This window comes from Rousettus aegyptiacus, unplaced genomic scaffold, assembly GCF_014176215.1.
Source record: "Rousettus aegyptiacus isolate mRouAeg1 unplaced genomic scaffold, mRouAeg1.p scaffold_m13_p_4, whole genome shotgun sequence".
Taxonomy (NCBI): domain Eukaryota; kingdom Metazoa; phylum Chordata; class Mammalia; order Chiroptera; family Pteropodidae; genus Rousettus; species Rousettus aegyptiacus.
Window position 1 is genome coordinate 60874066 of NW_023416307.1, and position 22410 is coordinate 60896475.

The window sequence follows — 22410 nt, forward strand, 5'->3', positions numbered from 1 at the left end:
TTAGGATAGAGGGAATAAACGAAGGAATATAGGCACTTTGCACAAACCAAAGATGATAAAGTGGTTAACTCTGAGTAATGGTGGTTAAAAAAGTGAAAAAGTATAACCAGCTTTGTGGATACGTGGTGAGAATTACTGAGATGACCCAGGCACAGTCCATAGTGTGAAGAAGCATTCAAGAGTTGTTTCTATTCTCTCTTCATCTTTGTATTTAAAGATGCTGCCCAAGATAGGAGTTGAAGGGAAAGGTTCAAAGCCCTGAGGGTCATTTATTCCTCAAATACCAGTAAACTTGACTTTACTTCACATTCAGACTCCAGCACACTGTCAATAAATGTGGAAAACAGCAAACAATCTTGCTTTTCTGACTCCAGAAGCTCATTTGACTGTTGATAAGAAGATTTAAAGCACAGTGACAGAAACGATGATGAATAAAAAGCCGTGTTTCAAGAATGCTTAATTTCCAGAAGTTCTCTGGATAATTTTCCAATTTCTCCAGAGGAGTAATACAAAATAAACAAAATCAAGAGTAAATAATATACAAACTCGGCTGAGGGCCACTAGGAAATGGGTAAACTTCCTGGGAAGAGGCTTGCACATTTCCAAATTGATAATACGTTCAACCTGAAAACATGAAACATTTTCTTGAAGGAGCATTAAGGAGGACGAACTATAATGATTAAAGTACTCTGGGAAGGCAGAGCAGGGACCAGTGAGGTGCAAGGAAAAGTATGCAAATCGTGGCTACCAAATGTCTTCCCTTGAGATTTCAAAAAGGAGTACAGGATACTCTCAGTGAGGTAATTAGGTCACTAATAAATATGCTGAAGAAGTGTCCCCTCCCCAGTGAGTAAAGGTTCCTGGGCTTAAGGGGAAAAAAAATAATCTTGGTGTTTAAAATTAGGCAGTGGCAAAGTAAACATTTAAATAAAAATGGACGAGGTGAGCCATACTGCAAGCTTGTTGACACTGGAGACAGCACTTGTGACCATGCTGGCTGCTGTGAGAAGGGCTATTAAAATCAGCATCTTTGTTTATGGCAAATAGCACTACTCTGTACTTTGTGCACTAATGGAGGTTTAATTAATAAAGGATTGCCACCCGCAGTGTCTAGAAGCTCAAATATACTATTAAAAGGTATAAGACAGAGGAGATGAGTGTGGGATCTAGGTTTCTGCTTCCTTACAAGGGGACAGGAATTGGAAAAGAAGCTGCAGGGTCTCCAAGTTTCTAGATGACTTCTTTTTTTCCCTTTCTTTGCCTTTCTCTTGAATTTTCTCAATGGTGCTTTCCCTCTGTGTAAGGATTTCCTAGAGTCTTTCTGGGCTCAAAAGTTTTATGATTTAACATCTGAGGTACAGTGGGTAAGAATCTTTTTCTCCATCTCCTATATTCACAAAGTCTTGTTGGAAAATACAAAGGAAAAGCTGTTTCCCTTAAATTTCTAGACCGAGGATGATTAAAGGAAATGAGCAACTAGACTTCAATCAAGAAAAATGACTAATTTTGCTTTGTTTTGTTTTTTGCATTGTTTTTTTTCTTAACTATGAAAATAACAATTGCTGGTTCTGAGTGGGCAATCCAGCTAGTGGGTAACTAACTCTGCTTTCCACGGAGAATCTTTCAGGTAGACTAAAAGGAGAACCAAGTCCAGGTAACTTATGACTTACGCATTTGCTCTTAGTTTTGCAGAGTTGGAGAATCTTGAAATGAGAAAGGCCTCACAGATTATTTGGTCAGCTGTTCCCAGCCTAGGGTCCTTGAACAGGTAGGGATCCTCAAAGGCAAAAAAAAAAAAAAAAAAAAAAAAAGAAAGAAAGAAAGAAAAAAAAAGTGCTTAAAAGCTTTTCTTCGATTACCTTAAGAGTCTCCACAACTGATGATAATGCCAAAAAATTCAGTCTTTGGCACTGAGAACTTATGAGAATTTGAGGCTTTGGTTGGCCGATGATGGCGTTATTGCAAAAATGTAGTAATGGGGGCTTATTGGTGACAAAACTGGGAACTTAAGATGTAGATTAAACCTCACTTCAAAAAGGAACTCTCATATACTGCTGGTGGGACTGCAAATTGGTACAGCCCCTATGGAAAACAGTATGGGGTTTCCTCAAAAAACTAAGAATTGATCTACCACATGATCCAGCAATCCTTCTACTGGGTATTTACCCCAAAGACTTGAAAACTCCTATATAAAAAGATATTTGCACACCGATGTTCATAGCAACATTATTTATAGTGGCCAGGACATGGAAGCTACCAAATGCACTATGATAGATGATTGGCTAAAGAAGCTATGGTACATATATATAATAGAATATTACTCAGCCATAAGAAGAGATGAAATACTGCCACTTGAAACGACCTGAATGGGCCTCTGGATGATCATGCTAAGCGAAATAAGCTGGACAGAAAAAGTTGAAAATCACATGATATCACTTCTTATATGTGGAATATAAACCTAAAAGCAATAAATGAACAGGACAAACAAACACTCATGGACATGTACTATAGACTAGTGGTTACCAGATAGGAGGGAAGGGGGAGGTAGACAGGTAAAGGGGGTCAAATATGTGGTGACAGAAAGAAATCTAATTATGGGAGGCGAACACATAGTGTAAATGTATATAAGTGCCTGACTGTTAAAGTGTACAGCTGAAACTTATTGGATTTTGTTAACCAATGTCACCATTAAATAAATAAATAAATAAATAAATAAATAAATAAATAAATAAATAAATTTTCCCTTGTAAAAAATAAAAATAAAATAAAATAAATCTCACTTTGTAGGTTTGGTAACCAAGATTCTCAGTGAGTTATAAAAAGTTATACTGAATGAATAGGTGGGCTATTTAGAAGATCCTAGGGTAATAAAGTTTCTGCTCCTTAGTTCAAGTAAAGCCTCTGAAAGAATAAAGATTTTAATGTCTGTTTGTTTGTTTAGTTCAAGATGAAGTTTGAATAGTAGCGTTTTACTTTTTCACATTTTTATTCTGCTCAGAATAGAGTGCTGGATAAGTAACTTGAAATCTAAGATAGCCTGCTTTTTCCATTTTTTTTCTTGGAGATTCGGTATATTTGGCCCAAACTTTAGAGCAGGATGCAGATATGTATGGACTCATTTCACCTTTATTTTATAGGAAGAGAGCAGATACCAGCCCCTAAACCTGAAATCCTGCTTGTCTAAGTAGTCCGTTACTGATGTGTTAAATGGTCCTTCAGATTTAGGAGTTCCCGTTGCCAGTACTAAACGTGCAACTGAAATGAGCTCCATCAGAAATATTCATGCTGTGTATGAGTTAACCTCAATCTCACAACACTAAAGTATCCATGGAAAAATAATTTCTGATACTAGGAAGGTGTCTACGTGTATATAGGTATGTATGGGGAAACATGCTGCTGGTTTGATAGAGAGGTGGAAAGAGCAGGTGAATCCATTGCTAGATTCTGTTCTTCATTCCGTCATTTCTGTTCTGAATGCCTTTGACTATCAGGGAAGATAAGGTGTTTCACAAAGGCACTTCCAGGCCAACATACGTTAAGATTAGGTAATACCGCCATTGATTCCCCAGAATTTCTTTGCTGAGACTCAGTGGCTGGGACTGTGTGAAGAGGTTCGCTAAGAGAGTGAATCTTCATCTTCAGGACTGTTGAAGTATAAAAAGTTTACATGGCTCCTAGAAAAATATTTGAGAGGAAACAGAGCCCCTCATATTCAGACTCCTCATTTCTATGAGATCTAACCATCCTTGGTGTCACTTCGATTTCAAGAGAACTTGAAAATTCGAGAAAAACTTGAAAAAGACTTTAAGGTCATTATTTTGTCCCTATGTTCTGAAAAGGAGCAAAGGAGTGGGAAGAGGTCCCACTGCTCGGAGTAAATTGGAAAATAAGTGCTAGTCATGGCTGTTTGCTTCTCCAAGGGTAGAGCTTATCTTTTTTCATTTATATTATTAAGATATAATTCACATACTATAAAATTCATTAGATTAAAATGTACAATTCAATGGGTTTTAGTATACTCACAAGTACAACCGTCACCACCATCTCATTCCAGAGCATTTCACCCCCCAAGGAAAGAAACGCTGTAGCCATTAACGATCCTGTCGGCTTGCTTGCATGTAAGTCTGACTCAAGTATACATTACTCATTCATTCAATGAACACATATTGAGCATTTACCAAGCTCCAGGCATCAGATAACTTAACCCAAACTTTTGTAGCAGAGGTACATACCCAGCACACAAAATATTGAATATTATCTTAGGGAGCAAACCCTCTTTTAGGGTTACAGTAAAGTTTGTAGGTGTGAGACTGTGGTAGCTAGGGGCTGGTCATTTATCAATGGCTGGTGAGGGTTGCGAGGGACGAATCGTGATTGACAGAAAGTATACAGAGGGCTCATATGTTCTGGAAGAAGGTTTGCTCTGCTGCTTAGGTTCCTTTTAAATGTCCGCAGGTTCACTGCTTTTAGGAGTCATTACCGCTCCAAAGGAGGTGTCGGCCAGCAACCAAACCATGCACATTTCCAGACGCCTATGCTGCTTGCCTCTCCTCCATATTTCCTGCTCAGTCGATGTCCAGCTGCAAAATTTCTTTCCGTCTTTGATAATTGCCGCTTTCTTTCACTTAGGTTTATTTTGCATGTCTTTTCCCAATTATTTCTTCCTATAAATCTCCTTTACTTTTATCATCTTTCTTTCACTTTTCTTCCTTTTTACTAGTCTTCCCCTCACATCCAAGGTAACTGGCAGGCTTAGGTGAAAGTGTTTCTATGGGAGGCGCTTTTTCAGGTAAGAAAGAAATTATGTCTCTTCTCCATACACACTCACATTTAGACGAAGTGTGAACTCTGTGGTCTCTCATTTCCTGCAATGCCATTACTTATAATTTTATCAATATAAAATAATGGTTATTAAGCTCTTACTATGAACCAGACACAGTACTAAACTCTTTACAGGCTTTACCTTATTTAATCCTCACAATAATCCAATAGGGTAGGTGCTGTTATGATCTCTAGTTTACAGACTGGAAACCCAGCCTTGGGGTGGTTATATCATTTGTTTAATATCATAAGCTAGTAAATGGTACCAAGTCACCCAAAGTCAGGTCTGTTTGAATGCAGAACCTAAGCTATGACTTTATAAGGTCTTATTTTCTGGGTTTCTATCTTTCCTCCCACCCACCTTCCACTTAAGCCAGCTTCCTCTCTCTTCCTGAAGTGAACTTGCAGTAGAGTTGGCCTCTTTCCAGCATTAGCAAGCGGGAGGATCCTTGGCATGAGTTCAGCTCTGAACTCCATGGAGCATTGTAATTGCTGGTACTAGGGCAATAAAATCTTAACGGTCTCCAGAAAAGACGGCTATAAATTCTTCTGAGTCCCACTTTGGGTGTAAAGGTTCACGCCTCTCTACCCCCTCCTCCCCTTTTTCCTCCACTCCTACCCCTATCAACTCCCCCGGGTTTCATGAAAGGGGCCATGCATTAAAACAAGGCCTAGAAATTCCGGCAGCCTCCAGCTGCAGACAAGGTTGTGTTTTGTCTAAGGAATGTTCTTTAAAAACAAAACAAAAAAACTTTTGGAATCAACTTTGTTCAGGATCACAGATACTTAGCTTATGCTTTGGGGAACAATATAGAGAAAAAAGAAGTGACAGAGGAAAATGGCCAAGGTGGACAACAGAGGAGAAACAAAGAATAACCCTGCACATGTAAGAATGCCCAGAAGAAAATTTTGTGAAAATGACACCCAAAGGGTTCTGGGATTTTTCCTCTCTTGATTATTTTAATATTGTTACCTGAATCCTGACATGCTAGCTGTGGTCTTTCTGAAAACAAAACAAAACAAAAAAAACCCCCACTTAGCTATTTGGAACTAATCTGAGAAATAAATATCAGCAGAGGCCTGAGAAGGAATTAAAGCTCATTTGTTCCTTCAGAGAACAGGAGAACAGATCTCAAGGGCACCTGGGAGGCTGAGGAGTGAAGAGTAATAATGGAGCCACTTTTAGAGTCTCCTTTCTGCCCCATTCTAATCGACTGGCTCACATTTAGAGCAAGTATCACAGTGACTAAGAAAGTGGCCACTGGGATAGATATCTTGGTGGGACCTTAGTCCCAGCCATCACATGGACAAAGTTGCTTTGACTCTTTTCCCCCAAGGAGAGGCAGTCCAAGGAGGGGCGCTGAGGGCTGAGGTCAGACCCAGAATGTGCATGCATGTCAAGGATGGGTGAAAGCCAGGGGCCCTGGGGCTTGATAAACACAACAAAAGGGTTTTGTGTGTCTTGTGTGATAAAATCCAAAATGTATTTTTCTAAATCCTGCTTCTCTCTTAGTTTCTAAACCCCTGTGCATTTCACAGGAAATTAAATCTGTGTTTGTCAGATTCCTTTACCCTTACTTCATTGACAGGAGGTTAGATTAGAGTTGAGTTATATACCAGAAACTGCTAGGATTTGTTTCTGTAATGAACTTATAATGTTTTTCTGATCAAGATTAAAGTATATTGGCAGGGCCAGCTGCAGCTAGGCCTATCTTTCACTGGCCAGAGGACAAAAACATGGTTGTTGCTGAACTGTGTGTTGCATATGTGCGTTCACATGCATGCACGTGTATGTATGTGCATGTAAAGGAGCAGAACTGGGAGTAGAAACTTGCATTACTACTGTTTGTTGAACCCCAAATCTCAAATTTGAGCCAAATATTTAAAGCAGTCTTGGGAGTGGCCTTGTTCTCCTTTTCTCAGATGTCATTTTGGGTTTGCCCAATTTGCTGAAAGAAAATTTTCTATTTTCTTCCGTCTTTTCTTTAAAGGCTCCTTGAGGGTAAGAATTACATCTTATGCATTTCTGTCTCTCAAAGTCTAGCATAGAGTGCCTGACATCCAGTAGGTGCTCAATCATTGTTTGTGGAAGAGAAGTAGCAATCTTTAAGGAGCATTTTAGCCACCCCCATGAGCTCCTCCTTGTGCCTCCTCTTCCTTCTTTACCCTCTTTTAGATCTGAATATGTTCTCTCCAAAGCCCCCAGACTTCTTTCCATTGGGGGGGAGTATCTTTTCACAAATTACCTTTATACCAATGACTTCCAAATTCCTTTGTTCTCACCCCTCCAGATAGCCGTCCTGCATCTCCATCTTCTGGCTCTCTGGGAACCGTTTTTGGAGAAGGCAAGTGCGAGGTAGAAGACACCTTTTCAAAGCAGTATGGCTGCTCTTCTGTAACGTTTTTCCTGGCAGGGCTTCCCTCTGTGCATAAGTCTAGAGCAGGAGCCTCAGACTTCCCTGCTGCTGTCATCTGATGATGGAGCAGGGCAGTGCCGTCTGCTGAAGTCCTGGTGTGGAATGGGGTCAGAGGTACCCTGGGCCTTGGAATCTGGGGACAGGCTAGGGCATGGAAGAGAGAAGGCATCTGAGGTATAAGGTCTGAGATGCTGTGGTGGCAGTGGTGGTGGGGGGACCATGCAAACAATGCTGTGGTACAAGGATGGTGAGAGTCCCATCCTTTGGTTGGACACTTGGGGCTACAGTTCCTCCAAATTGCCTTTACTTTCAATCCCAAGCTCACAATTGTGTAAGATATCTATATGGAGAGCTGAGTCTAACCTCTTTCTTTACCACAAACTGCTTGACCTTAAGCATCTTATTGTTTGCCAAGCTTCCAGCCTCCAGTTCTTAACCTTACTTAATCCAATGGCTCTCCAACTTGAACACTTAACGTGTGATTAAGAATCACCTGGAGGGCTTGTTAAAACACACTGTGCTGGTGCTAAGTCCCACCCCAGAGTTTCAAGTCAATAGTTCTGGGGTGAGGCCCAAGATTTTGTATTTCTAACAAGTACTCAGGTGATGAAGCTTGATGCTGTTGGGGGAACCAAATCAAACCAACAGACCCACTCTTCCGAAACCACTCATCCATCATTTCTCTCAAAGTAAGTGCTGACATCAATTGAGCACGCTTTCAGATGCTTTATCTCATTTAATCCTCACAGTATACCTATGAGTTGGCTTCCATTAATATTCCCATTTTAAAATGGAAGAAACTGAGGCACACAGAGGTTATATATCTTGCCCAATATAAGTGGCAAGGCTGAGTTTCAAAGCTGGGCTTGTGTATTTAATCACCTTGCCATAGTGCCTTAGTAGTGTAAGGATTTTTTCCACATGGATGACTTCTACCTTAGAAACACGGGGCTTTGCAAACAAGGTGCCCTTTCATTCTGAAACCCCTGCCCCAATTTTTCTTTGCTGCTGGTGAAGTACAGCAGGAGAAAACACACATTTAATCTCCATTAAGACCTTCAGACTTTTTTGGAAAGGAAGTCTAGTCTGACTTGAGAAAGAAGACTAAAGTACTGAAATTTTTAAAGAAAGGCAGTTTTATTGCCTCCAATAACATATGGTAATACAAATAAGTGACTAACAGAGCATTTCCGAGAATTCCTCTTAGCCTTTTAAAATAAATAAATATGGCTCATTTGCATACACACAACCATATTAAAGATCAGGAACTGATTATTTGAGTTCTGGTTAAAAATACATTAGAATTTTGAAGCTGATTTTTTAGAAGGTCAATACAGATTAAGAACTCGTGTTTTGGAACATGTAGCCTTTAAGATCATCCCATCAAATGGACTGCTTTCCTTTTGTTTCTGGATTTGGGTTTTGGTTTCTCAGGAGAGCTCTCTGGCAAAACCCACAAACATGTAACTGTTATGTCAAGGCAAAATGTGATGCATACTGGGCAGGCTAGGATTGGATTTTAAATAAAAACAGCTCAAATATCTTGCTGCTTTGCCTCAGCAGAGGTTCCCACACTTACTGGAAGTTTTGTGGAAGTTATAGATTTTCCAGAGATTCTACTATGTAGCATGTCAGGAAAGAGTCTGGGAATTTGCAACATATATAATCTCAGATTTTACTTTGTGTTTTTTTTTTCCATACTGATTTTTTTTTCCTGCCTATGCAGTTCAAATGTACCACACTTAGAGAAACACTGCCAGTTTACAGGGAGGGCCTGGGGAGGTCTCAGACACCACATCAGGGGTTCCAATCTACCTGCACATTAGATTCACTTGCAGCTTTATCAAAAATCACCAATTCCCCAGGCTCTACCCAAAACAAATTAAGGCAGCATTTCTAGGAGTGGACCTGGACATCAGCATAAACAAACAAAACAAAACAAAACAAAACACTCCCTGGGTAATGCTAACAAGGGAGCCAATGTCGAAAACCACTAAGATAGTCTCATTTGGAGCAATACAATTAGGGGCATATTAAGCTGAGGTTAAAAAGTGGAACAGTGGAGGACAGGATATGCTGCAGGTTTGAGTGGATGGGTATGAGTCTTTTCCAGATTTCGTACAATAGGAGACCTTAATGTACGAAACAGGTGCTGCCCTGACTCAGTCCTTCTCAGGCCATGATTCATTCTATCCCCATCCTGTGGTGCAGGGCCACTGCCCAGGGCATCTCCATGTGGCCAGCTTCAGGTGCCTTGGGCCAGGCCTCGCACAGGGCCTTGTGCTCCCTTCTCTTAGCCCTCTGTCCTGGGCGGCTCTCTCGCTCTCAAGTCTGGCAGCCATACAAACCCCTGCAGCCTGGTGGTTTCCAAATGATATCCCTTCAGCTTCAGCCCAGGGGCTCTGGGTTTTCTGTTTGTTTTCTTTTTTTCTTTCTTATTTAAGAAGCTCAAGAGAACTTAAAAGCAGACCCTTGAAAGCTAAGCATTTCTAATCACATAAAGGTGTCTCTGCAGGGCCTGGGCTGAAGAGGGTTTGTTTGGGGGCTTTTATCCTTCTGTGTATCCCCTTCCTTCTTCAAACAATCTTTCTGGGCTCTTATCCACCCAGCTTCTTTGCTGGATGCCCACCCCCATCATCTTCATGTTTGAGGACCAGAGGGAAAAAAAGTGGAAGGGGTGGTAGCCGAGGGCCTGAGGGGGAAGGGAGGAAGCAGTCGCCCCTGCCCCCCTAACCACCCCCCCCCCCGCCCCCATGCTGGGCCCAGGGAGACTCTGTGAGAAACCCCCTCTCCATCTGCAGCCCAGCCCGGTGGGAGTCAATTAATTCTGAATAACCTAAACCGACAGAGGTATTTGCATTCACAACCTGACTGATGACCGTATAAAATTGATTTATGAATTAAAGTGCTTCCCCTCCCTTTATCCTGATTCAGGCCGTAATTGATTATATGTGCTGCAACGAAATTAAATAAAAGAAAATTAAAAAGAAAAGAAAAAGGAAAGTGAAAAAAAGAGAGGCCCTTGCTTGGCGGTCTGGCGTTCTCAGGGCTCCTCAGGATTAGCCGTTCTATTCATCACTTATCATTTTTTATTTAAAAAGTTACTTCTTCCTTTGTCTTCACCCCTGCCCCCCTCAATCTCTGCTATTGCCAGTATTCTCCTCTCTTGTCTCCTCTCACTCACTGATCCTTTGAGGTGTAACGAAACAGTTACCCTCATGTTCTCTGGACAGGGACAGAGAGAAGCAAAGGGGGAAATTTCCTAGGTAGCACTGTGCCCTCAAAAATTTCAGAAGTTAAGCAAAGGTGTCTTCAATCTCTGCCTTTTCTGTGTTAGTGTCATTCTGTCCCTTTTCTGACTACCCCCTACCACACAGGCATACCATCAAAATTTCCTTGTAGGAAATTCTCTCAAATATGTTTTCAGTAAAGAATACATTAATGATAAACTTTAATTAATTAATTAATTTGTTTATTCAATTTTAAGTGAGGCAACCCTTAGTTGACCTCACAGATTGCAAGGGCCTTGTCAGCTTGCAATCGCTTATTTTTTTATTTTTATTTTTTACACCTACAGCACCTTGGTCTTCCTAGGTGGTCTCCCATCCAAGAATGATAAACTTTTTAATGGCCCATTTCCCTCAGCAGAAATTTCCTGAAGAATAAAGTCTTTAGATAAAGGAATAAATCTCTCTCTAATTGTAAAATTTCAAGCTTTTACCTAGGGGACAACTGTTTTCTAAGTGGGGGGAGGGTCTCAAATAAGGGAGTAGGGGAACTGAATTTAAATCATCTAGACAACATGAGAACAGGCTTTGGAAATTAGTTAGACCAAGACTGAAAATTACTAGTTATGTATCCTTGCACAAGTCACTTAACCTTTCATGCTTTCGTTGACTCCTATTTCAGAGATAAGTGCCTAAACTGAGGTAATGGATGTAAATCCCCTTGAAGTGTGGCTCAGCAAACATGGCAGATACTGCGCAAATATTAGTGCCTACTTCCTTGCTTATGCTGCTTACGAAACAAGGCAGCTCTGACTCAAGAGTTTTCTGACAGAATAATCAATAGCTTTCTCCCAACTTTAACCCAGTGTTGCTATTTGAACCATCAATGGAGGACTGGTTTTCGTTGCCAAGCCCGATCTTGAGAGCAGACTACCTTTTCTATTTCTATATTCTTGGAGATCCTGGCACATAAAACACATGATTAAACCATAGCACTCAATTCACCCTCACTGCTTCTTCACCTTTTCTCTTTCCCGTCCTGCCTCAGGACTTCCAAGATCCATTGATTTCCAGTTCCTGCGACTTCTTTCCTGCCTCAATCGCTGTCTCAAAAAGCCTACTTCCTACTTTCTGTTTTACTGTCTTTGACAGGTGCAATGTCAACACCTCTCCTCTTAAGGGTTAATGTGCAGTTTTATGGGTAATCTCAGATTAGGTGATGTTGGCTACATTTCACAGAAAGTTAAACCAAGTTTGGAGAGGTTGTTTGGGCCTGGCCAAAAGAAGACTACTTTGTTGACACCTGGCATGATGCTCGTATTCCCCAATGAGGAGCTCTTCTGGGAACGAATCTCTCAACGAGAGTATAGAGTGAACTCTCAAAGAATTGCTACAAGAAAACTGAAAACTGGACCCTCTTCAAGGAGTGTTCAGGAGAGTCAAACTGCCACTACCTTAAAGTAGGATCAAGTGTCTTGATATTTCATACATTTCCTCTGCTCTTGGCTGATCCTAGCAATCCCTTTTTTTGAAATGCAATAAGGAAGAAAAATGCTTAAGCTGTTTTCAGCCTTTTACTACTTGGGAAAAATGGGGTAACTAGAACACCTGAGAGTAGATTGAGAGAAGATTCCAGCTGGGCAAATAGATTCCAGCTGGGCGAGTACAGAAGCAGCATGGGGTGGGTAGGAAGGAAGTGGCCAAGAGTGAAGCCTGAGATGACAGACCACCTGTGCAACTTTGCTAGCAGAAGCTCCATACATCCATAATAATAACAACAAAAAAAAATGTATTTTAAGTGTATGTGGAAGTCAAGAGATAGACAATTAACATAGAGAAGGAACCAATGGAAGAAATCTAAAGTGGATAGTTCTGATTCATAAGAATCTCTTTTTAAAAACAAGAAACTTGCCTATTTCCTTGAGGATGGAGCATGGATTAAAAACACAGGTGGGGTATTAAGGCAGAGGTGAAAATCTAGTATCTAGCTTGCTGGGGATTGGCTTTATAAGATGAAGGTGTCCTGTCTGTGTGATGTGGCTGGAAATGGTATCACCAAGTGACTTACAGGACAGAAGTCCAAATTTCCATAGGCCAGAGGATAGGGCCCCTCTCAGTCAGCTGAGACTGCTTCTCCCCTACAGTAGTGATATCTTAGAGCTCATCTTACCTTGGCTGGGATCAGCCATCATACAATTTAAACACAACCATGACCTTAACTTCTGCCATGTTAAGTTTGGAAGAGGTCCAAGAGCAGTTGTGAAGAATCAGTTATCAGAGCCTTGGAGCTAACCAGACAACAAGCCAGACGGGAAGTGTCAGGGTAGAGAATTCTAGGAGGCTTGTTTCTGCTGCTCAACTTCAAAATGAGAAAAACCTGCACATGGATGTTTATAACGACTTTATTTGTGACCGCTAAAACTTGGAAGCAACCAAGATGTCCTACAGAAGGTGAATGAAAAAGCAAACTGTGGTACATCTGAACAATAGAATACTATTTAGTGAGAAAAAGAAGTGAGCTACCAAGCCATGGAGAGACATGGAAGAACCATAAGTGAATATTGCTAAATGAAAGAAGGCGATCTGAAGATACTACATACTGTACAGCTCCACCTATATGACATTTTGGAAAAGGCAAAACTATGGAGAGAGTGAAAATAACAGTAATTTCCAGGGATTAGAGTGAGAGAGGGAGGGAGAGAGAAAAGGATGAATGAGTGGAGCACAGGAGTTTTTTAGAACAGTGAACTTATTTTTTTTTTTTTGACACTGTAATTAGGGATGCTTTTCATTATATATTTGTCAAAACCCATAGGCTGTATAACACAAAGAGTGGACCCTAATATAAACTATGAATTTTAGTTAATAAAAGGTATAAACATAGGCTCATTGGTTGTAAGAAATGTACCACACCAATACAGAAGTTGATAATAGGAGAAACTGTGGAGGAAGGAGGTAAGGAAATGGGGAGGGAGAATGAGTATATGGACTGCCTCACGACTGCCAAGATTCATTCTCTGTACTTTCCAATAATTTCTTTCTGTAACTCTAAACCTGCTCTAAAAATAAAGTAAATTTTAAAAAGAGAGAGAGAAATGAGAGAGCTTTTTTGTCATTATTGACTTTTAGGTGCTTGCTAGAAAGATCCTACATAAAGGCCAGTTTATTAATATTAATGACAAACAGAAATGATTTCTGGAGACATAAAACAGCTTGCTAATATACAGAAAACGATATCACCTAAAACAGTAACACTGTTGGCCTGAGTGGCTATCATTGTAATAATGTCATCTCAAGCTCACTACAGTCCTCTTGGGACAACTCTGCTCTGACAAAGAGAATCTGATCCTCCTTCAACAGTGTCTTCCTCAGATCTTTCAAAGATAAAGAGAACAAAAAGTTAAAACTCAGACTTATGGCCAGGAAGGCAATCTGCAGAGATTGGAAGGAGAATTGTCGAAACCACAAAAACAAGATTCTGGAATCAGTTTTGTCATAAAAGTCCAATCAAACATTCTTGCCAAGCCACTCAGCCACAGCAATGCTTTTCTTTGAACATCTTTACCTCTGGCGTTGCATGGGTTTGATTTCCATTCTTAGTGAAGATATTTTCCTGGACTTTTCTCTACAGACATTACAAAGAATGTCTCTTCTATTGTTTGGAGAAAGCCCAATCTTACTTTTCAATTGTAACTTCAGCATCTTCTAAAATTCTAGACAGTCTTCTTCATATACTCCCACTACCACAGAGGGGCCCAAGCTAGACTCCAGCTCTTATCTCTGCTGCTATCTGGGCTCCTGTCCTCACCTAAGATTATCTCTCTACAGGCCAGAATCTGGCCCAGTCCAGAACAACTTTTCTTCTATTCTCGCTGTGACACTTTGTCTACTTGGCCCAGTTTCCCAATCAGTTCAGTGTTCTTGTACTCAGTAACCACAATTTGGGGGAAATATGTCATATATATATATATATATATATATATATATATATATATATATATATATATATATATATATATCACTCTCCCTAATTCAGCTCAATAAATTTGTCTGACCCATAAAATAAGGCTTTGTAGAATCTGCACAGAGAAAGAATAGCCTTTTTCCTTGGAACCTAGTTCTGAAGCTAAGATGTGTGTTAGTTAAATGAAAACAGAACAATTCTAAGCCAAGATAATAAACAAGGGCTTGGCGGTAAGGTACTGTCTACATATGTAAGTGCCAAGAGAATTCAAAGGAAGGAATAGATATCTGTGAGAAAGGCTTGTCAGTGAAAACTTTTCGGAATAACTAACGTGTAAGATCTAATAGAAACTTCTTTGGTCTAATGTATGCACTTTCCTTGGTTCAGAAAAGTGAATTAAAAAAAGCATAGTTCGAATCTTCAGGAAATGATATGATAAAATAGTAAAACTACCGAGAAAAAAATTCAAGGAAAAAGTAAAAAAAGTAACAGGAAAAAATTTCATCAACTACATATTTTTCTGAGCTGAGTTACTCAGTATATTTTTCCTACTTTATCTGATCATGAAGTTTAAACCAGGTGATTTCAGAACACCTCCTATATTATTCTTTCCTTCTCCTTTTATCTTTCCTTAACTTATGGTGGTGTTGGAAAAGAAATTAATAGGATAAAAATAAAAACAGGAGGAATCAAAGAAATGTTGCCAAACATATAACTATTGGAGTCTCAAATGAGAAGTTGTAAGTCATGTAGAGTTCAAGGTAGATTTGTAAAAGTTAGAGGAAAGAAAAAAAAGAAGGACCATATTGACTATGATTTAAAGGATAAGTCACTTTCAACTCTTCAAATGAACAGACCTGATGCCTGACCATAATCTCTAAATGCTGAATAATAACCATGTGCTCAGAACTCTGTTTATGTCATTAATATTTTCTCTTTGGAAAGGAAGATAATAATACCTCGTGGAGTATTGTGATTAGGTAATTGATGCACATAAAGCATTTAGAATGGGGCTGGCACATAATACTACATTATTGACTTTAATTATTCATATATGACAAATACACGCAAAGGTTAAAAAAAAGCAAACAAAAACCCAGTCACTCTTAACATTTGGTTGGCATGTTATTTTTAAGTAACCATATATTATTTTTGTTCTTTCTAAAATAAATGATATCTAGGATGGAAATGAGGCAACTTAAAAGAATGTTAGCCTGGGTTTAGTAACATATCCATGTTTTTGTTTTGATGAAAGCATAAACCTTAGTAATTACTTTCAAGTGATCTTTGATTATCTGGTATGTATATGTCTAAAACAGGCAAATGTTTAACCTATTTAAAAACACTGTATCTTTGTGTTCTCCAACCAAAGTAATATAAAAACTAGAAATCAATTTTAAAAAAAAAAACCTCTGAAAAACACACAAATACATGCTATTAAACAACAAATGGGTTAACAAGAGATCAAGGAAAAAAACAAAAGATACCTTGAGACAAATAAAAATGAAAACACAATGACCCCAAATCTATGGGACACAGCAAAAGCAGTCTTAAGAGGGAAATTCATAGCAATAATATAGGCTTACCTAAAGAAACAAGAAAAATATCAAACAATCTAACCTTATTCCTAAAGGAAATAGGAAAAGAAAAAAAAAAACCCCAAAGTGAGTAGAAGGAAGGAAGTAATAAAGATCAGAGGAGAAATAAATGAAATAGAGTCTAAAAAAAATCCAAAGATCAACAAAAGCAAGAGCTGATTGTTTGAATAGATAGAGATAAAATTGATAAAACTTTAATCAAACTCATCAAGAAAAAAAGAGATCTCAAATAAAATCGGATGTGAAAGAGACAACTGACACTACAGAAATACAAAGAATTATTAGAAAATACTACAAATAATTCTATGCTAACAAATTGGACAACCTGGAAGGAATGGGTAAGTTTCTAGAAACATGCAATCTTCCATAAATGAATCAAGAAGAAACAGAAAATATGAACAGACCAATTACTACTAACAAAATCTAATCAGTAATCAAGAAACTCCCAACAAACAAAAATCCTGAACTAGATAGTTTCACTGCTAACGTTTACAAACATTCAAAGAAATTATACCTATCTTTCTCAAACTATTCCAAAAAATTCAAGAGGAGGAGAGATTTCCAAGCTCATTTTACAAAGCCGGCATTATCCCAATTCCAAAACCAGACAAAGACATTACAAAAAAAGAAAATTATAGGCCAATATCCTTAATGAATTTATATGCAAAAATCCTGAACAAAATACTCACAAACCTAATTCAGCAATAAATCAAAAAGATCATACACCATGATCAAGTGGGATTTATTCCTGAGATGTAAGTTTGGTTAAACGTCCACAAATTGATTAATGCTATACACTACATAAACAAAATGAATGATAAAAATCATATGATCATATCAATGCAGAAAAGCCGTTTGACAAAATCTAGCATCCATTTATGATAAAAACTCTCAGCATAGTGGGAATAGGAGAAACACACCTCAACGTAATAAAGGCCATGTACGATGAACTCATAACTGACACTATATTCAACAGGGAAATCTAAAAGCATTTTCCTTAAGATCAGGAACAAGACAAGGATGTCTGCTTTCACCATTTTTACTCAGTTCAGTATTAGAAGTCCTAGCCTCAGCAATCAGACAAGAAAAAGAATAAAACATTTAAATTTGAAAAGAAAAAGTAAAATTGTCATTATTTTCAGATGATATGATATTATATATAAGAAACCTAAGATTCCACCAAAAAAAAAAAACTATTAGAACTGATAAATAAATTCAGTAAAGTAGCAGCATACAAAACTAATATTCAGAAATTGGTTGCATTTTTATACACCAATAACAAACTATCAGAAAGAGAAATTGATAACACAATCTCATTTACAATTGTATTAAAAAACCCCAAAAAAACCTAGAAATAAATTTAACCAAGGAAGTAAAAGACCTGTACTCAGAAAATTATAAGACATTAGAGAAAGAAATTGAAAAAGATACAAATAAATGGAAGGATATACTGTGCTCATGGGTAGGAATAATTAACATCATTAAATGTCCTTACTACTCAAAGCAATCTACAGATTCAATGCAATCTCTGTCAATATACCAATGTGCTTCCAAGAATTGAAGCAAATAATCCTAAAATTTATATGGAACCATAAAAGACCCTGAATAGCCACAGTAATCTTGAGAAATAAAACAAAGTTGGAAGTATTACACTTCCTGATATGAAACCATATTACAAGGCTATAGCAATAAAAACATCATGGTACTGGTATAAAAACAGATACATAGATCAACAGAACAGAATACAGAACCCGGAAATAAACCCATATCTATATAGTCAATTAATCTATGACAAAGGAGGCAAGAATATACAATTAAGTAAAAATAGTTTATTCAATAAATGATATTGGGAAAACTAGACAGATCATGCAAAAAAAAAAAAAAAGAGAGAAAGAAAGAAATAAAACCAGACCACCTTACATCATATACAAGAGTAAACTCAAAATGGATTAAAGACTTAAATATAAGATCCAAAACCATAAAATTCATAGAAGAAAACATGAGCAGAAAACTCTCTGACAAAGCTCTTGGTAATTTTTTTCCCTGATATATCTTTTTGGGCAAGGGAAACAAAAGAAAAAATAAACAAATGGGACTAGATCAAACTAAAAATTTTTTGCATATCAAAGGAAAACATCAACAAAACAAAAGACAGCCTACTGAATGGGAGAAGATATTTGCCAAAGATACATTTGATGAGGGGTTTTTGGATATTTCCAAAATTTATAAGGAATTCATATAAACAAGACCAAAAACCAAACAAGCCAAAAAAATAAAATAAAAATAAAAAGTAAAAGGCAGTGGAACTGAATAGACATTTCTCCAAAGAGAACATACAGATGTCAATAGACATTTGAAGATTCTCAACATCACTAATCATCAGAGAATGAAAATTAAACCATAATGAGATATCAATTCATACTGTCTGAATGGCTATCATCAATCAATCAAAAAACGAGTGTTGGTGAGGATGTGGGGAAAAGGGAACCCTCATGTACTGTTGGTGGGATTGCAAATTGGTGCAGCCACTATGAAAAACAGTTTGGAGTTTCCTCAAAAAATTAAAAATAGAACTACCTTATGACCCAGCAATTCCACTTCTGGCTATTTATTTGAAAAAATCAAAAACACTGATTTGAAAAAATACATGCGCTTCTATGTCCATTGGAACATTATTTACAACAGCCAAGATATGGAAGCAAACTAAATGTCCATCAATAGATGACTGGATTAAGAAGTGGAACATATATACAATGGACCAAAATAAATGAACGAACAAAAAATAAATAAAAAATAAAAACACTATATTTTTTTCTGATGAAGAGTGGCTTAAGGGGATAAATCAACATTATTAAAGATAGAGGCTTGTTCCTTTAAAAGGACCACCTTCCAACCTTGGAGCCAATGTTTCAAACCTTCAGGAAGAATAAGTTGACCAGTTCCTTGAGTTTTCCTGGTGGCCTACACAAGAGTCCTTTTGCTATACCAAAGCTCTCTGCTTGTTTTGGATGGATGTCCTCATTATGTGATGGTCTCTGCTGATTGAGCACATGAAGGTATGTACAGGGAGAAAACAGGTTCCAGGCTATACTCCTCCAAGGCTGTGTATTTGGTGGGGAAAAAAGAGCAGCTGGCTGGAGAACTCTGCTATCATTAATCATATTCTGCCATCATGACAATTTGGAGAGGAATGTCCCCATGACTGCCTCGCTGAGGTCTGCTTATTTGTTACCATGAAACCAAAGTAGAAACACTCAATCTCTTGGCTGCCTGAATGACATCTCTTCCTATTCCTTCCAGCTCTCAACATTTGAGACTCTAAGAGATTGTGTTTTTAAAGGTAGCCCTCTGGTCCTCAGTTCCTCATGGTCACCTTAGAGAGAGAGACTCTCCACATGATATTTCAACCCCTAATCTTTTATTTTTATTTATTTATTTTTTAGGCGAGGTAACCCTTGGTTGACCTCACAGATTTCAAGGACCTTGTCAGTTTACAATCCTTTATTTTTTAAGTCTATAGCACCTGGTCTTCCTAGGTTGTCTCCCATCCAAGTACTAATCAGGCCCGACCCTGCTTAGCTTCTGAGATCAGACCACATCAGGCTTGTTCAGGGTGGCATGGCTGTAGCCTAGTCTTCTTTTTAGAAGACACATTTCAGCTCTCCAAAATGACTTTTCTCTCAAAGTACAGGAATTCTGTGTAACTGATTTCCTAGAGATAGTCCTCAGGAGTCTGCAGGCAAACCTTCCAACTCTGCAGAAGATCTTGAAACATTTGTGATGAAAAGTAGTCTGCCAAGGAAAATGTGCTGAAAATTTCTCTCTAATATCAAAAGCCAAAATTAATTTTTGAAGGTTTTTGGTGTGAAAAGCTGAATGTGTATGCAGATATTATATTTGAAATGAAGAACAAATGCAGAAAGGCAAAGCCAATATCACAGAAAAAAAAAAAGGAGACAACGTCATAAGTTTGTAGATACCTGAAAAAAACAATTCGGGTTTTGAAAAGCAACTTGAAATTTTTAAAAGTTATTTTGACATTTACAACTTCATGCGATAGTAGGGGTAACTGCTTTATTTTTATTTTAAATATCTTTACTTTTAAAGACTACATTTTAGAAAGGTAAGAATTTTTAAAATATAAAGATTTGTAGAAGATAATTTCCTGTGGGTCTGTGGTGAATCATTCTTCAAAGTGCGATAATGATTTATCTTTTCCAATTTTCTACTTGGTTTAAACAGTTCCAGTGTGTAAACATCATCATTAATAGAAGGAAAAAAATAAACATTATCTCTTTAAAAATAAGACTGCTCAATAAATAATACCTGTTGTAAAATTTAAAATTTGATTTCAGCTCTGAGGATGAAGTTGTAAAAGGTTGGCCACTTTTGATTCTGAAATGGGCCTTTGTAGCTGTTTTCTGAACCCTTGGAATAAAGCAGGTTGATTTGCAATGGAATCTCCAGAGCCTCTGGTCATATATTACAATATGTTGTAAATCCAGAGGGTACAATATAGATTTCACAGAGGACCTAGGGTTAATTGAAATTCCATCTGTTTCTTCTTCGTGGCAAACTTGGTTTCCTGGGATATTAGCTCAGGAAGATATGAGATTTACAATTTTTTATTTCTAGGCTAAAGTAGAAATTTGTCTAAATCTGCTCTTCCCTACTTTCTACCTCCTACCTTCAATTTAAAAAGTTTACAAGACAGCCTTTATTTTCCCCACAGCGGTCCTTGAAGCAACCCCCCCCCCCTCCCTTCTTTCCAGTGCATGCCGGGCAATTCCATGTATTCTTAGACTCCCAATGGCCCCCATTACTGTCAATTAGTTACGGAATGCTACAGGGATTCATGCCTGACAGCTCGGTAAAGGCAGGAGAAATGGGCTCAGTAGGGAGCGAGGGGCCTGTTTCTTTTTTGTGCACAAGAAATACCTTTCTCAGCAAGGCTTTTAATGGTCTTTCCTTCTTTCTTTCCCTCTGCCCAAGTGCCATGCCCCCCATGAGCCTAACACACATCATATACACATACACTCCTGCACTCACACACCAACGTGCCTGTGTGAATGCCACACAGGACTGTGAGAACTCTTAGAGCAGGAGGCTCTGAAATGTCCTTATAACCTCTAAAAATTACAGAGCTTTAAAATTTCAATTTAAATCTCTGCTATAATCTGATTTCTAACTTCTTCTCTTTCTCTCCTCTCTTGTTATGAAGTGCCTCTTTTGCCTCTGGCTTATTATTTTCCTTCTGCAACTCTCCTCCCTCCAAAGAAATGAACCCTCTTTGGCCACAGACTCTGGGTAGGGAGCAAGCTGCGCTGTACTGGCTGCGGCTTGGGCAGTCTATTGTGGTTAGCATCACCTACCATTCCTTGTCTTCCCACTTCTTTCTCTACTTCTTGCTGTCCTCCGTGCTACTTGCCCACATCTCCCCCTCTCCTTCCTCCTATCTGTTCCTAGATTATTCCACTTACTCTGGAGACTTGAGGCCAGGAATTTTGCTTTACTCATTTTCCTTCTCTCTCCTCTTCCTTACCCATCCCAAATATTTCTCATAACAGGACAAAGAGACTTTGTTTTGTTCACCAACACGTCTGCACTTCATAGAACAACACATGGCACAAGCAGGAGCTCAATGATGTCTGCTGAAAATAAATGCATGAGTAAAGAACAAGGCCGTTGTTGGTTCTTCGGGTTAAAGAGAACCCAGCATCACACTAAAATAGTTTGCCTCTTTCTGGTCTGCTTATTTGCTCTTTTATTTCAGTACCAGTCTTTTCTCTACCATTCAAAATGAAGATATACTTAGGAAAAGCCTAATAAAAAAATAACAGATCCCCTCACAAATAACAAATACAATGCATAAAGTGATTACAAACCCAGATGGGTTTGAGAAAGATGACAGAGTAAAGACAGTGGAAGATGACATACTAGCTGAAGACACTCCCTGGGGAAATTCATGTTTGAGTTATATATAGTTACAGTCCCTTCTTCCCCTGAGGCCCAGCCTCCTGCAGAGCATTGAGAGGAGTCACCCACAGGCAGTAGCAGGAAACACTCCCAGTTTGTCTAATCCAGAAATTGCGCAGAAAGGCAGAGGGATGGTCCAACAAGAGGGCAATTTGATAACAAGCGAGGGCTAGAGCATGGAATATAAACCTTGGAGGGCTTTCCTAAGTAATGTTGTAGGCATCTCTTTCAGTCTTGGGTGGTATTGGGTGGACAATGGCCAGAGCAGGACTTTAGTCAGCAAAATGCGGGTATCTCATATTGTCAACTCATCACCACTGACATATTGTTTTAAGATTCCTGCAGATTCAGCAAGTTTTACATTCATGGCACTTGAGGTGAATTTCCAATGATGTCTGCTTACCAAA

At 38.5% G+C, this 22410-nt stretch overlaps 1 pseudogene; it reads right to left on the minus strand.

The window, feature by feature from the left end:
* Positions 1 to 19538: 19538 nt before the first annotated feature.
* On the minus strand, positions 19539 to 19657 carry LOC118601878 (annotated as a pseudogene).
* Positions 19658 to 22410: the final 2753 nt, after the last annotated feature.